The following is a 14,257-nucleotide window of genomic DNA, read 5'->3' as shown; positions in this document are numbered from 1 at the left end:
TCTCAGAAAGTATTTTGTCAGCCTGCCTCCACAAGATGATTATGTGCTTTTAAGTATCTCTTTGATGAAGAAAAGACATCACGATTTAAAAGAGTATCATAACACTCTTAAATCGTATTTTGCTAATTACATCAGCACTGAAATAAATTGAGAAATAGTAAAATTATATGTGCATGACCTACTATGATCAGACTACAGTCAATGCTCGGGGAGCATGCAGGTTTGATATCCCCATACAACGCATTCCCGGCTAAATAAAAAATGCCAACAATTTAAAATCCCTAAGCGCAGAAGATGGAGTAGTCGCTTAGTAGTTACAGTCAAGAGCAAAGATGAGAGATGACTTGTTCTAAGGATCATTCTTGATGGAAAGTTTTCAGTATCAAACAGACGTTGCTGTATCCTAATTGATGTATTTTAAACCTGAGACCAATGTGGGAAAGTAATGTGGGAAAGCAATGTGGGAAAGTAGGTTTTCTATCTACATTTTACAAATCTCTCCCCCATCCTTAAGAAGGTTCTTTGTAATTCTCCCCACCCTTGAGAATGTACTTTGTGAGATCCACCAATGTACTTTGTGAGATCTGCCCAAAAACCATTGCTCCTAACTCCACCACCTATCCCAAAACCTGTAAGAACTAATGATAATCCACCACCCTTTGCTGACTCTCTTTTCGGACTCAGCCCGCCTGCACCCAGGTGAAATAAACAGCCTTGTTGCTCACACAAAGCCTGTTTGGTGGTCTCTTCACACGGATGCGTGAGACAAAAACAAAAAGTGAGTTTGGGTGCAATGGTTCACGCCTGCAATTCCAGCACTTTGGAAGGCCAAGGCAAGAGGGTGGCTTGAGGCCAGGAGTTCAAGACTAGCCTGCTCAACATAGTGAGACCCCCCCCCGCGCCATCTCTGGTCTGACACACATACACACATGCACAAATTAAATTTTATCTAAATATTTAAAAATTGTTTTAAAAGTGAAATATTTACATGGATTATGTGTATATTCATTTTGTAGAACTATAGATCTCATGGAACTGGGAACTCTTTACTCTTCCAGCAAAACATTTATTTAGCCACAAGTAAGAGAAGACCAGTGATTTAACCTGTACCCACAAAAAAAGAAATAAGAAAATACTGCTAAGGCTGGGGCAGGGGTGGGAGAAAGAGATCTAAAAACGTAAAATTTTACTGAGAAGGATCACTAATTAGAATCAGAATAATTACTGTTTTAAAGCAGTTAAGAAAAGAGCACACTGAACCCAGGGAAGAACTAGATATGATTCAGAGTCGAACACACAGAACAGATGGTATCTGAGCTGATACTGATAGAATAACATTAATAAGGGCATTCACTGCCATTTATTCTCTCCTAACTGCAATGCGTTTTGTATAAGTTATTTGTACTCTTCACATCAACCATGGAAAATAATAATTATTCTTATCTTTTGACGTTAAGGAAGTGGGAAGTGGTGTAAGAAGATAAATTAACATGCCAACACCAAACAGCTCAAGTTCAATGACTCAGGAGTACCCATGTCTCCCCAAGAGGTTGCTCAGCAGGCAGACCGGGTAGAGAGAGCCCTTCTAAGAAGTGATAGTGAGACGTGAAACGTCTCAGTGTGTCTCTGAGAACAACAGAAACCAGTACGTAGACCAATTGGAAAAAGCCAAGGAAGAGGCAGGAATTTCCTCTTAAGAGAGCAAGAAAAATAAACAGAGCAGGACTGAGGGAAGCCATGGGAAATGGGCAGAATACCATGCATTAAGTGAGAAAAAACAACTTTTACTTTAGAATAGGAAAGGGGGAAGGAATGGTGGTGGTCTAGGTAAGCCTAGAAGAAGAGGAGAAGGCAGCGGAGAAAAATAAACAAGATGTATTAGGGTTCTCCAGAGGATCAGAACCAATAGGATACACATATATGTAAAAGGGAGTTTATTAGAGAGAATTGTCTCACACGATTACAAGGCAAAGTCCCACAATTGAACATGGATTATGTATATATTCATTTGGCTCAGTCCAAGTCGAAAAGCCTCAAAACCAGGGAAGCCAGCAGTGCAACCTTCAGTATGAGGCTGAGGGCATGACAGCCTCAGGGAAGCCGCTGTTGCAAGTCCTAGAGTCCAAAGGCGGAAGAACCTGGAGTCTGATGTCCAAAGGCAGGAGGAACGGAAGCAAGCTTACTGCACGGGAAGAAGAAAAAAAGAGGCTTCTAAGCCAGAAGCCTCAGCTAGCAAGGTTATCCCACCTTCTTCAGCCTGCTTTGTTCTAGCTGCTCTGGCAGCTGACTGGCTGGTGCCCAGCCACCTTGAGGGTAGGTCTTCCTTCCCAGTCCACCAACTCAAATGTCAGTCTCCTCTGGCAACACCCTCACAAACACACTCAGGAACAATACTCTAGGCAGCTCTCAATCCAATCAAGTTGATGCCTAATGTTAACCAACATACAAGATTTATAAGCTAAGTATGTCGATGATGATAAATAAGTGCTGTGGAGAAAAGCAGAGCAGAGAGGGGAAAAGGAATGCAGAGAAGGGTTTACAAGTTTTAGGAGAGTTCATACTTATAGGCCCCTGTTTTCCATAAAAAGCAGGAGGCTCATCTTCTGCAGGTACTGAAGGGTTTGGGATGGTGTGAGGGTGAACTTGAAAATAACAGACAAATATCAGAGTTAATGAGGGGAAAAAGAAAAGATGGATGGGCATCATGGTGGTCCAGTAAAGGAGGAAAACCAAGCATGAATGTGGACTGGCGCCATCAGAGAGGGCAGAGCCTCCAATAACTTGGGGCAGTCTGAGAGCCAGAGTCAAGACGTCGGGGAAATGGACCAGGTTCTGTGTTTGGCACAGTGTGTGTGGAAGAAGGATAAGAGGGCTCGGGAGGACAGGTACAGTGAGTGTGCCTCCACAGGGATGCACTTTTGGTATGTTCTATTATTGCTCAAAAATATGCAGTGCCCTTCCCTGGGAGAGGATTATGCTATATCTAGCCCATTGATGTCAGCATAGCCAGGTGACTTGCTATTGCCAATGAAACGTGAGCAGAAGTGACAGGTGTCACTTGTGAGCAGAAATTGTAAGAACCATGATGTAGCTCAACACCAACTGTTTTCCTCTGCCAGTATTCCAGGTAGGAGGAACTTCCCCAACCAAGGACCCAGAATGAAAATTATGTAGAGAAAGGTCACAACCTACCATGATCAATATGTAGCTGGAGTGTGCAAACAAACTTTTCTGGTTGTAAGTGTCTGAGACTTGGGATCATTTGTAACCGCAACATAACCCAATCTAAACTAGCTAATAGAGCTTGACTATTTTAAGCTGGAAGGGAAATAAGTAAAGCCGTAAGTGACCTAATTTTTTGAGAGCAGTAACAGGAGCTGATGATTAGAGTCTTGGTCGCAGGCTATGGGAGAGAAGTATGGGAGTGAAAGAGACTGATGAACTGGACATTTTCATGGGCGAGGAATGTATAATTTTACAGTGTTAAATAAAACAACGAATGTAAGATTATCTAGCCCAGGTCCCTGAACACAATGTGTGTTAAATAAACAAAAGCTTTCTTCAAACAGAATTCCCCTAAGCATTTCCAGGTTGTGCCCTGTCCAGACATAGATATGCCCTGTGCAGTCATAGATGCTGTTTATAGATTCTGAACTAGGAATCAGGAACCCTGGAGTAACAGGCCCCCAGAAAATCAGAGTCAAATTGTTAGTCCAAAAGCTTGACAAAATCCACCTTCATTGTCTTCCAACTGTATCTCTGACTTCCCTCTCCCTAGTTCATTACATCCCAGTAATATTGATCTCTTTGCTCTTCTTGAGCACGTTGAGGAGAGGTGAATGGGGTTTTCAGCTGCTGAAAGTTAGACTTGTGGCTAGAGACCAGACTAACCCCTTTTCCTTTGTGTGGAGGTTATGATTAGGATTGTCAGAGGAGAAAGTTAGGGCTTAATTTTTTCATTAAACTAATAATATATTTTGAGTATCCATTATGTTATGGGGCATGGAGCTTATTACATTCATGGTGCAGAGGAAGAGAGGAAGTTAACAGGACACGTAAGTTACATATATAAATGAAGATAAGTGCTATGGAGAAAAACAGAGTAGAGGAAAAAATACCATAATGGGGCCCGGGCATTGCATTATGTAATATCATCCTATATAGTCTGCTATAGTCCAAATAGTCTGCTATCATTTGGTTTTCTCATTGGATAAGATGTTACGAACATCTCTCCGAGATGAAAAAAAATATTCTGCACTGCTGTAGTGAAAAGTCCTCAGAAGGGAATCATTTTGTCATTCCTGAGGCTTGTTAGATATGACCAACCCATCCACCACATCTCAGTCATAACTACTCTAAACAACACCCACCAAAGGGGGAAAGGACTTGCTGGAATCCAGCCATCAGTACATCCTTGCAGCAGCTGAAGACTTATTTCACTTTTACCCTAATTTGGCCATCATAACAGCACCCAGCCCAATATTCCAAAGCTTAACACCATAATGTTAAGGTTCTTACCACCATAATGGGGACCACTGTTTCCTAGGAGGTACCAAAGGGTTTCGGAGGTTGCAGATACAAATGATGCTCACTGCTATATCTGCAGTGCAGAAAGCTGAGAGCAAAAGTGGTTAGATACCAAAGCTGCCTCTATGATCTGGATGCTTCCTTTAAGAAACTGGCACCTGGTGTAGGCTGTATGCAGACTGGCCAGATCAATTGTGGGAGATCTTGAAATAACAATCATAGCTTCTGTTTATTGACAGTATTTTGGGTCACCTTTTCAAACTGATTTATTTTTGTCCACTGCTAAGTAACTGACTTAGAAGCTGAACTCACAGGGTATGGCAGGGTCAGCCCCACCCTCAGGAAATCCTTCAGACCAAGCGTGTCTCAGCCATCAGGCCCCAGCATAGACAGAAAAACACATCTCCCCACGGCATCTGGCTGTGGTCCAGAACATCTGATGACAGGACAAAGGTGAGGAGGACTGAGAGGAAATTATCAGAGCAAGCAAATAGCAGTCTGAAATTGGGCTTCTCTGTGAGGCTACCTCTGTCCATTTGTATCTCTGAACATAGTATGTGGAGGAGTTGGTTTAGTAGTTGAATGGTGGTCCCCAAAATATATACACATGTCCCAGAACCTATGAATGTGACTTTATTTGGAAAAAAGCATTTTTGCAGATGTAATTAAGTGAAGGACTTCAGGATGAGACCACGCTGGATTATTCAGGTGGGCCTTAAATCCAAGGACAACTGTTCTTAAAGAGACACACAGAAGGGAAACAGAGAAGGCCACATGAAGGCAAAGATTGGAGTCATGCAGTCACAAGCCAAGGAACCTCTGGAGCCACCAGAAGATGGAAAAGGCAAGGAAGCGATCTTCCCTAGATGCTTCTTAGGAAGTGTGGCTCTGCTGATACTCTAATGAGAGACTTCTGTTTCCAGAACTTCAGGAAAATAAATTTCTGTTGTTTTAAGCCACTTGGTTTGTGGTAAAGCATTACAGCAGTCCTAGGAAACTAATATACTTGATGACTCTCTTTAGCTTGACCGCACCTTTGATGCCTACCACCAAGACAAGAAGAAGCCCAGGCAGCAGCACCACTGCCAATTCTAAATGCCTCTGCAATTGTCATGGCCTCCATTTCAGGTGCGCTCCCTGTCATATTTAAACTAAGGGATCTCTTGCACCTCCATCCTCCCAATGACCACCCAGGTTGGAGCAAACTACATAATCATTAAAGAGATTCTCCATCTTTATGGACTATTCAACCAATTATCCTCCAACCTTCCATTCTGATGGATGCCCCCACTTTGCAAGACACCATTCAAAACTATCTATGCAATTACCAGATGCCCTTCTGATACACCCCTCCAGACACCTTGGCTCTTTTACCTGCTCAGACTGTATAGAAATGGGCTGCAGTGAATCAGTAAATTGCTGTTTTCCTCTTACAGAACAGCCATTTCCCTGAAAGTTATCATTTCCTCCTCCACCTTTTCTCGGGTCTCTGATGTTTTTGACACAGTGCAGAGCCAAGCACAATGCCTGGCACGTAGAAGGCACCCAATAAATGCTTGCCAACTGAATAACTAGAGGCCAGGCAGCTTAGGAACACCCAGAAGGATATCCTAGAACCCACAAAAACTTCAGGGAGTGCTCTAAACACTTTCCCACTAGCACTGCTACCACTGGCCTCCTAATACATTTCACCACTCTCCTCAGCTTGACCCTATTTTTGATGCCCGCACCTAGTGACGGTGGCTATCCTGGCCTCCCCACAGTGGGCACATGGAGCTTGCTTCAGGCAAAGTCTTCCTGCCAAAGGGAGAGGAATTTATAAGGTGAACAAGCAAAACTTCAAGCACAACCTCTACCTTCTGGCTAGCATTCTGCCTCCTGCCTCTTTTCGGTTTTGGCCTCCCTGGTTCCATGCATTGTGTTCAGACACCCAGAACTCTTGTCTCTTAGTGTTTGGATCAGCTTCTCTACTTAATATTAGGCTCACAAGCTCTCATGCTGTGTTTTGGGAGTGTGATAGTAAGAAATATATACTTGGTCTTTGTCTTTGGTTTCCAACACAAAGCTTTAAAAAATAATAATAATTTTTAAGAGACAGGGTCTCGCCAGTGGCGTGATCATAGTTCACTGCAGTCTTGAACTCCTGGGCCCAAGTAATCCTCCTGCCTCAGTATCCTGAGTAGCTGGAATGACAGGTACTTGCCACCATGCTGACTCCTGACAGAATTCTGAAACCCTTGGAATTTCCTGAGTGACAGGGGTGATAGGAGCATCTTTTGTTATCATAGCAAGCACCTTTCAACCATATCTGAGTTTATGCTAACAATGTGACTCTTGGAGGATAAGGACTGGTTGTCCTAGGAACCAATGAAGTGATTAGACGGTTGGAGCTTTCTCCCCCACCCCTCGACCTCCTGGGAGGGGAGAGGGGCTGGAGATTGAGGTAATCAGCAATGGCCAATAATTTAATAAATCATGCCTATGTAATGAAAGCTTCATAAAACGCCTAAATGATGGGGATCAGAATGCTTCTGGATTGGTGAACACAGCCAGGGGCTGGGAGGGTGGTGCACCCAGAGAGGGCATGGAAGCTCTGTGTACCCCCATACGTTACACTATGCATCTTTTCTATTTGGCTGTTTCTGAGTCATATCCTTTAAGATAAATTGGTAATAGTAGGTAAAGTGCCTTCCTGAGTTCTGTGAGCTGTTCTAGCAAATTATCAAACATGAAGAGGTAGTCTTGGGAATCCCCAATTTGTAACCAATCAGTCAGAAGCATGGGAGGCCTGGGACGTGGGATTGGTTTCTGAAGTGAGGGCAGTCTTGTGGGACTGAGTCCTTAACCTGTGGAATTCACGCTTACTCCAGGTAGATGGTTAGAACTGAATTGAATTCTTGGACACCCAGTTGGAGTCTGGAGAGTTCAGAGAGAGAGGATCTGTGCTATGGTATCATACAGATCAAATATGGGAACCTCAGCTACATTACCTTCAAGTTGTATGACCTTGAGCAAGTCCCCTCAGATTCTCAGTTTCTTCAATTGCCAAGTGGAAAAAGGTAAGAACTATGTAGTCTTGTTTGGAGATTTAGGAATAATGTGAGGATTAGCAAACTGGCAGGGTAGTTGGAACACAATAAAATTTCAAAATACATCAGCTCCTGTTATCATTGGACTATATTCATGTTTGGCCTCCAAATTCATGGCATTTAATGAAGAAAGGAGTTCTTGCAGAACCCTGGGCAGCCTCGCTAACTCTTTCAGAGCTGAAGAGGTGAACAGAATACTCCCAACTATTCCCAGATGTTTCTACAATTCTCTCTCACTGAACTGGGGATGGAAATAACAAAAGCCATTGGAAAATACTAGTTTGAAAATATTAACTTTCTTAGCACTTAATTTTATCTCTTGCAAATGTAACTTTCTAGTTTTACACAATATCAGCAGATGTAATTCAAAATGCCTTACCATAATACATCAGTCACACAACGTTGTGATGTACTATCACTGAATTGTACACTTTAAAATGGTGAACTTTATCTCAATTAAAAAAATTTGTTTAAATGTGGCTGATACAGGAGTTAAGAAGAAATTACTTAGGCAGATAGTGAGGGTACGGACATAAGGTAAGGTTTTCCTTTTAATGAAAAGCAGCCCAAAATTATTTTCCTTTCTAACAAAGAGCAGCCTGTAAAATCAAGCTGCAGATGATGCTGGCAGTTGTGCCAATCAGAGCAGAGTTCATTTGCATAATAAGGTTATGTTGAGGTGGCCAGCCTTCCCCCGTCCCCGACTATGTAAACATCATACCTGATCAAAACCAATCTGTGAACCCTATGTAAATTAGACACTGCCTCCTCAAGCCTGACTATAAAATCTGGCACATCTGCCACTGGCTGGCCTTTTCCTCTCAGAAGTTCCCTCTCTCTCTAACTAGAGAGACAGCTGTTTTCCTTTCTCTTTCTTTCTCTTTCTTTTGCCTGTTAAACCTCCACTCCTAAACTCTTCATGTGTGTCCGTGTCCTAAATTTTCTTGGTATGAGATGACGAGCCCCAGTTATTTACCCCACACGATGTAGCTGCTGCACAGTGACTGATGTTGTCTCCAGGATCAGAATGTTGACCTGGAGTTCATTTTAAAAACAGGTTATTGAGATTCTGATTCTCTAGGTCAAGGTAGAATTTGGTCATCCATGCCTTGTAAAAACTCTCTTAGAGATTCAGATGAGCCAGAGTTGAGAACCATTGATTCATGATTTAAAATATCCCCAAATTGGGCAAACGATATGAATAGAGTAGAAATTGCACTTAAAAAAAGAAAAAGACTGTTGTTATCTGGCTAAGATGGTTGGATTCTGGGGGCAGTCTTTTCTCTATCATTTCTGTTATTTGAATTATGATAAAGTTTGGGTTTTCTTGTTGTTGTTTTGGGGGATTTTTGAGACAGAGTCTGACTCCTGTTTCCCAGGCTGGAATGCAGTGGTGTGGATCCTGGCTCACAGCAGCCTCAACCTCCTGGGCTCAAGTAATTCTCTCACCTCAGCCTCCTGAGTAGCTGGGAATACAGCCACACACCACCAAGCCTGGCTTTTTTTTTTTTAATTTAATTTTTAGTAGAGATGGAGTTTTGCAATGTTGCCCATGCTGGGCTCATTAATACAGGGCAGATTACTCATGGGCTCAAGAAATCTGCCTGCCTTGGCCTCCCAAAGTGCTGGGATTATAGGCATGGGCCCCCATGCCCAGCCTACGATAACGTTTGAGCAATGCATTTAACTATGTAAATTACACTTTTCTGTGGGTTTCTATTCATTTTTAGCAAGAAGTATCTGTTCCGTGGTAAGGGCAAGCTTGGGAGCTATGAGGGGGGAAAACACAACATGGTCCCTATAGTACCCCCTGGATTCTCCTTAATCAGGAGAGGATGAGATGAGCTGGGGTAACATAGCAAGACCCCATCTTTACATTGAACCTCTTCCATTCAAAAGGGTCCCAACACCAAAAGCAATCCCAACAAAAGCAAGCTTTGATAAATGGGACCTAATTAAACTAAAGACCTCTGCACAGCAAAAGAAACTATCAACAGAGTAAACAGACAACCTACAGAATAGGAGAAAATATCAGCAAACTAGACATCCAACAAAGGTCTAATATCCAGAATGTATAATGAGCTCAAACAAATCAATGAGCAAAAAAACAGCCCCATTAAGAAACAGGCAAATAACATGAACAGATAATTTTTCAAAAGAAGACATTTATGTGGCCAATAAGCATATGAACAAGTGCTCAACATCACTAATCATTAGAGAAATGCAAATCAAAACTACAATGAGATACCATCTCACACCAGTCACAATGGCTATTATTGTTATTATTATTATTATTTAGACAAAGTCTCACTCTGTCACCCAGGCTGGAGTGCAGTGGTGCTATCTCAGCTCACTGCAACCTCCACCTCCTGGGTTCAGGCAATTGTCATCCCTCAGCCTCCTAAGTAGCTGGGACTACAGGTGTGCGCCACCACACCTGGCTAATTTTTGTATTTTTAGTAGAGACGGAGTTTCGCCATGTTGGCCAGGCTGGTCTCGAACTACTGACCTCAAGTAACCTGCCCACCTCAGCCTCCCAAAGTGCTGGGATAACAGGCTTGTGTCCCGATGCCCAGCCACAATGGCTATTACTAAAAAGCCAGAAAACAACAGATGCTGGTGTGGCTACACAGCAAACCGAATGCTTATACATTGTTGGTGGGAAGGTAAATTAGTTCAGCCACTGTGGAAAGCAGTTTGATGATTTCTCAAAGAACTTATATCAGAATTACCATCTGACCCAGCAATCTCATTATTGGGTATATACCCAAAGGAATATAAATCATTCCACCGTAAAGACATAGGCACACCTGTATTCATTGCAGCACTATTCACAAGAGCAAAGACATGGAATCCACCTAAATGTCCATCAATGATAGACTGTATAGAGATAATGTGGTACATATATACCATGGAATACTATACAGCCATAAAAATAATGAGATATGTCCTTTGTAGCAACATGGATCAACATAGATGTAGCCGGAGGCCATTATCCTAAGCAAACTAACACAGACAGGAACAGAAAACCAAATACCCCATGTTCTCACTTGTAAGTGGAAGTTAAAAGTTGAGTACATATGGATACAAAGAGGGGAACAATAGGCATTGGTGCCTACTTGAAGGTGGAGGATGAGAGGAAGTTGAGAATTGAAAAACTATCTATCAGGTACTATGCTCATTACCTGGGTGATGAAATAATCTGTACACCAACCACCCCTCCATTGCAACATGCAATTTACCTATTTAACAAACCTGCACACGTGCCCCTGAACCTAAAATAAAAGTTTAAAAAGTAAAGTAGTTGTGAAACTCATTAAAAGAAAAAAAAGGGTCCCCAAGCACAGCTCAGCATCCCTTTGTGTCCTGATGGGAGGTGGGCAGTGGGGATATGAACTTTCCGGGATGACTGAGGCTCGTCAGTGAAGCAGAGTGCTGCGAGGTCTGGAGGAGAGAGGCTATAAAGGAACAGTCAGGATGCAGCAGACAAAGCTCCAATGCTCGGTTGTCTCCAGCTTTCCCTTTGACTTCCTCCCCTCACACCACCCACCACCCACCCCACTTCCACCCCAACCCATCTTCCCCCCGACCTCCAAGTCCGCTTGTAACTGATATATGAATGTAGACTGCACAGTACCCCATTTCTGAAAGGGCTTGCTGCTTCCAGGAAGATTTCACCTAAGGCAAAATCTTACTAGATTTGCAAGCAAAGAACAAACAACCCCATTAAAAAGTGGGCAAATAACATGAACAATGACTTCAAAAACAGACATTGGTGCAGCCAACAAGCATGTGAAAAAATGTTCAACATCACCAACCATTAGAGAAATGCAAATCAAAACCACAATGAGATATCATCTCACACCGGTCAAAAGAGGTGGGGAGAAAGGGAATTGGGTGGCAGAAATAAAGGGAAGTATTAAAGCTACATCTGTGAGCCAGACAGAAAAAAAAGGACTGAATTTTAATGAAAGAAAATATGGTCTTACTAGGTTCTTCATTTCGTAGGGTAGGAGAAGGAACCTCATCTCTGGCTATTTGGAGTTTGCCCAGTTTGCCGTTATGTAAAAGAAGATGCTTCTGGATTTGTTTGTATTTCTTTGAGGGATATAATTACTACTTGTTATTATCCTCCTCTACATTTCATTTCTCCCTCCTCCTTTTGATTGTAAACTCTGACTTTTCAGATCAACTCAAACACTGCCTGAGTTGTTACCACATAAATACCTGTTGAATTACTAAGTGATGAGTTGAAGTGGAAAATGTAAGAAATGTAGAATATTCTCCTTTTACTATAAAAGATTTGATGAAGCTTTTCTTGTGTTTCCCAGGAAAATACATTCTTTTTTCCTGAAGCTTCCACAGCTGATGTCCCAGCTTTTAAGACTAAAAACTGAGTTGAGGTATGAGTCTACTACTAGGCTGTGAGGTCCTACTGGCTCCTTCAAGCCATGTTAACAATGGCAGGTTAGGAGGCTAGAATATTGAGGTCTAGTCCCAGATGCATATAGTAGTATATTACTATACTGTATATTCAGGCTTCACCGGAATGCTTCTTTTTGAAGTTAATAAAACACCACAGGGAATTTTTAATTACTTTAATTGAGCTTTTTAGAATGTGGAATTTATTCCATTCCAGTTTCGAAAAGACTCTAGTGTCAGTATCCCCATCTTCCCCTACACCAATTACCTATTTCCACTCTGTCACTCATACATTACCAAAGTTTTTTATGCAGAATTAACACGACCTAGCCACAAGGTCCAGAGCCAGAAAAGAGATATGTCAAAGAGTATTAGTTAAAATGAAAACTTTTACATAAAAATAATCAAATCGGTATATAGTTATGCGTGAGTATCTTTTTTAATGTCAAAAAAATTGAGCAGACTCATATGACAATCGTTGTGCGTTTAGTTACCCATTGAGAAAAAAATGAGTGATTTTTTTTTCCTTTTTTTTGAGACAGGGTCTTGCTCTGTCACCCAGGGTGGAGTGCAGTGGCATGATCTTGGCTCACTACAGCCTTGACATCCCAGGCTCAGGTGATCCTCCCAACTCAGCTTCCCCAGTAGGTGGGACTATAGCCCTGTGCCACCATGCCCAGCTAATTTTTTGTATTTTTTAAGAGACGGGGTTTTGTCATGTTGCCCAGGCTGGTCTCGAACTCCTGGGTTCAAGCAATCTTCCTACCTTAGTCTTTCAAAGTGCTGGGATTCCAGGTGTGGGCCACCACACCAGGTGGGATAATTTATTTTTAATTTAGTGAATGTATTTAAAATTTAGTAAAGATTTTGAAACTTGTTTTCTTCAGCCAAAGAAGTATCTACATATATCTTAAAATATAATTATTCATATATGTTCATGATATGACTGACAGGCAAGGAAGGCAAGGCCATTTATATCTATAAATCCTCTAAGAACACAAACTCTCTAAGAACACAAATGACTCTGTACGTGACAAGGGCCATGGGAGATTTTTAGGTGGAGTGGAATGATAAAATTGATTTTTTGAAAAGCTAACCTTGACAGCTGTAGGGAGAACCAACTGCAGTTGGGAACCCAGCAGCTCAGAGATCAATTAGGAAGCAGAGGAGAATGCCAGCTGTGCTGGGATGTAGAGACACCTCTGTAGTGACTTGGAGACCAGCGGAAATGATGATGGAGAGAGAAAATCCAACGTGTTCTTACGGGATGGTCTAAAGGAGAAACCCTGATAATAAATATCAGAGAAGGAGGTGTTGAAATAGGGACAACTGGAGGGTAGAAAAAGGGTTGAAATGAGGGACAAGTAATATGAATTTAGTTTAATACCTACTAAGGCAGAAGTGTGTGAGCTACATCCAGTAGGTAGTTGGATGTCACAGTCTAAAATGAAGGAGATCTGAGTTAGAGGTTTAGAAGATAATGAAATAAAGTAGTTATGTAACAACAGCTTCAAAGTGAAATAGACAATGAGTTCAATCAAAGTTCTGCCATGGGATTAGACGAAATTTGGGGCCTTACTGAGCATATCCTTCTTCATTTTAGAATGAAGATGGTAATTCTCAGAAGAGTATTTGGTATGATTTGGGGAGACAAGGCAGGTACAAAAGTTAGCAAAGTGCCTGGCATGAGTACTATAGTAAATGCTCAGTAAATGTTAGATGCTGTTACTATTACATAGGTTATTGAGTCATGAATAAAGTAGGAATTGAAGCCAGGATGGAAGCTGATAACCCTGAAGTATGTGAGACAGGAGAATCAAAGACAGGACCTTGGGGATGCCAACCCAGGAGGGACAGGCAGAGCTGGAGCAGGCAAAACAGACTAAGCACATACAGAGATGGGGGAAGGAGAATCAGAATTGCGTGATAACCTGGAAGCCAGTGAAAGAAAGAGTTGCAATGAGTAGGAGGATGGTCAGAATCATATTTAGCAGATAAGCAGCAGAAAATTAACCATTATATCTGTCAATGAGGATGTCTTTCTTGACCTGAACAAACAGCAATTTGAAGAAAGATAGGGTAGAGGCAGTGCACAGATACAGCATTCAGCTTTCCTATCAGTCTGAAAGCTTAATTATTAAAATAGCCATATAATTCTAAAAGAGTGAATATGATCTAGCTAAAAAACCAGGCAGGGACTAATCACTAATATTAACACA

Source organism: Theropithecus gelada, chromosome 3 (assembly GCF_003255815.1).
Source record: "Theropithecus gelada isolate Dixy chromosome 3, Tgel_1.0, whole genome shotgun sequence".
NCBI classification, from domain to species: Eukaryota; Metazoa; Chordata; class Mammalia; order Primates; family Cercopithecidae; genus Theropithecus; species Theropithecus gelada.
The sequence above is the reverse complement of the archived record's forward strand: the minus strand, read 5'-3'. Positions refer to the sequence as shown.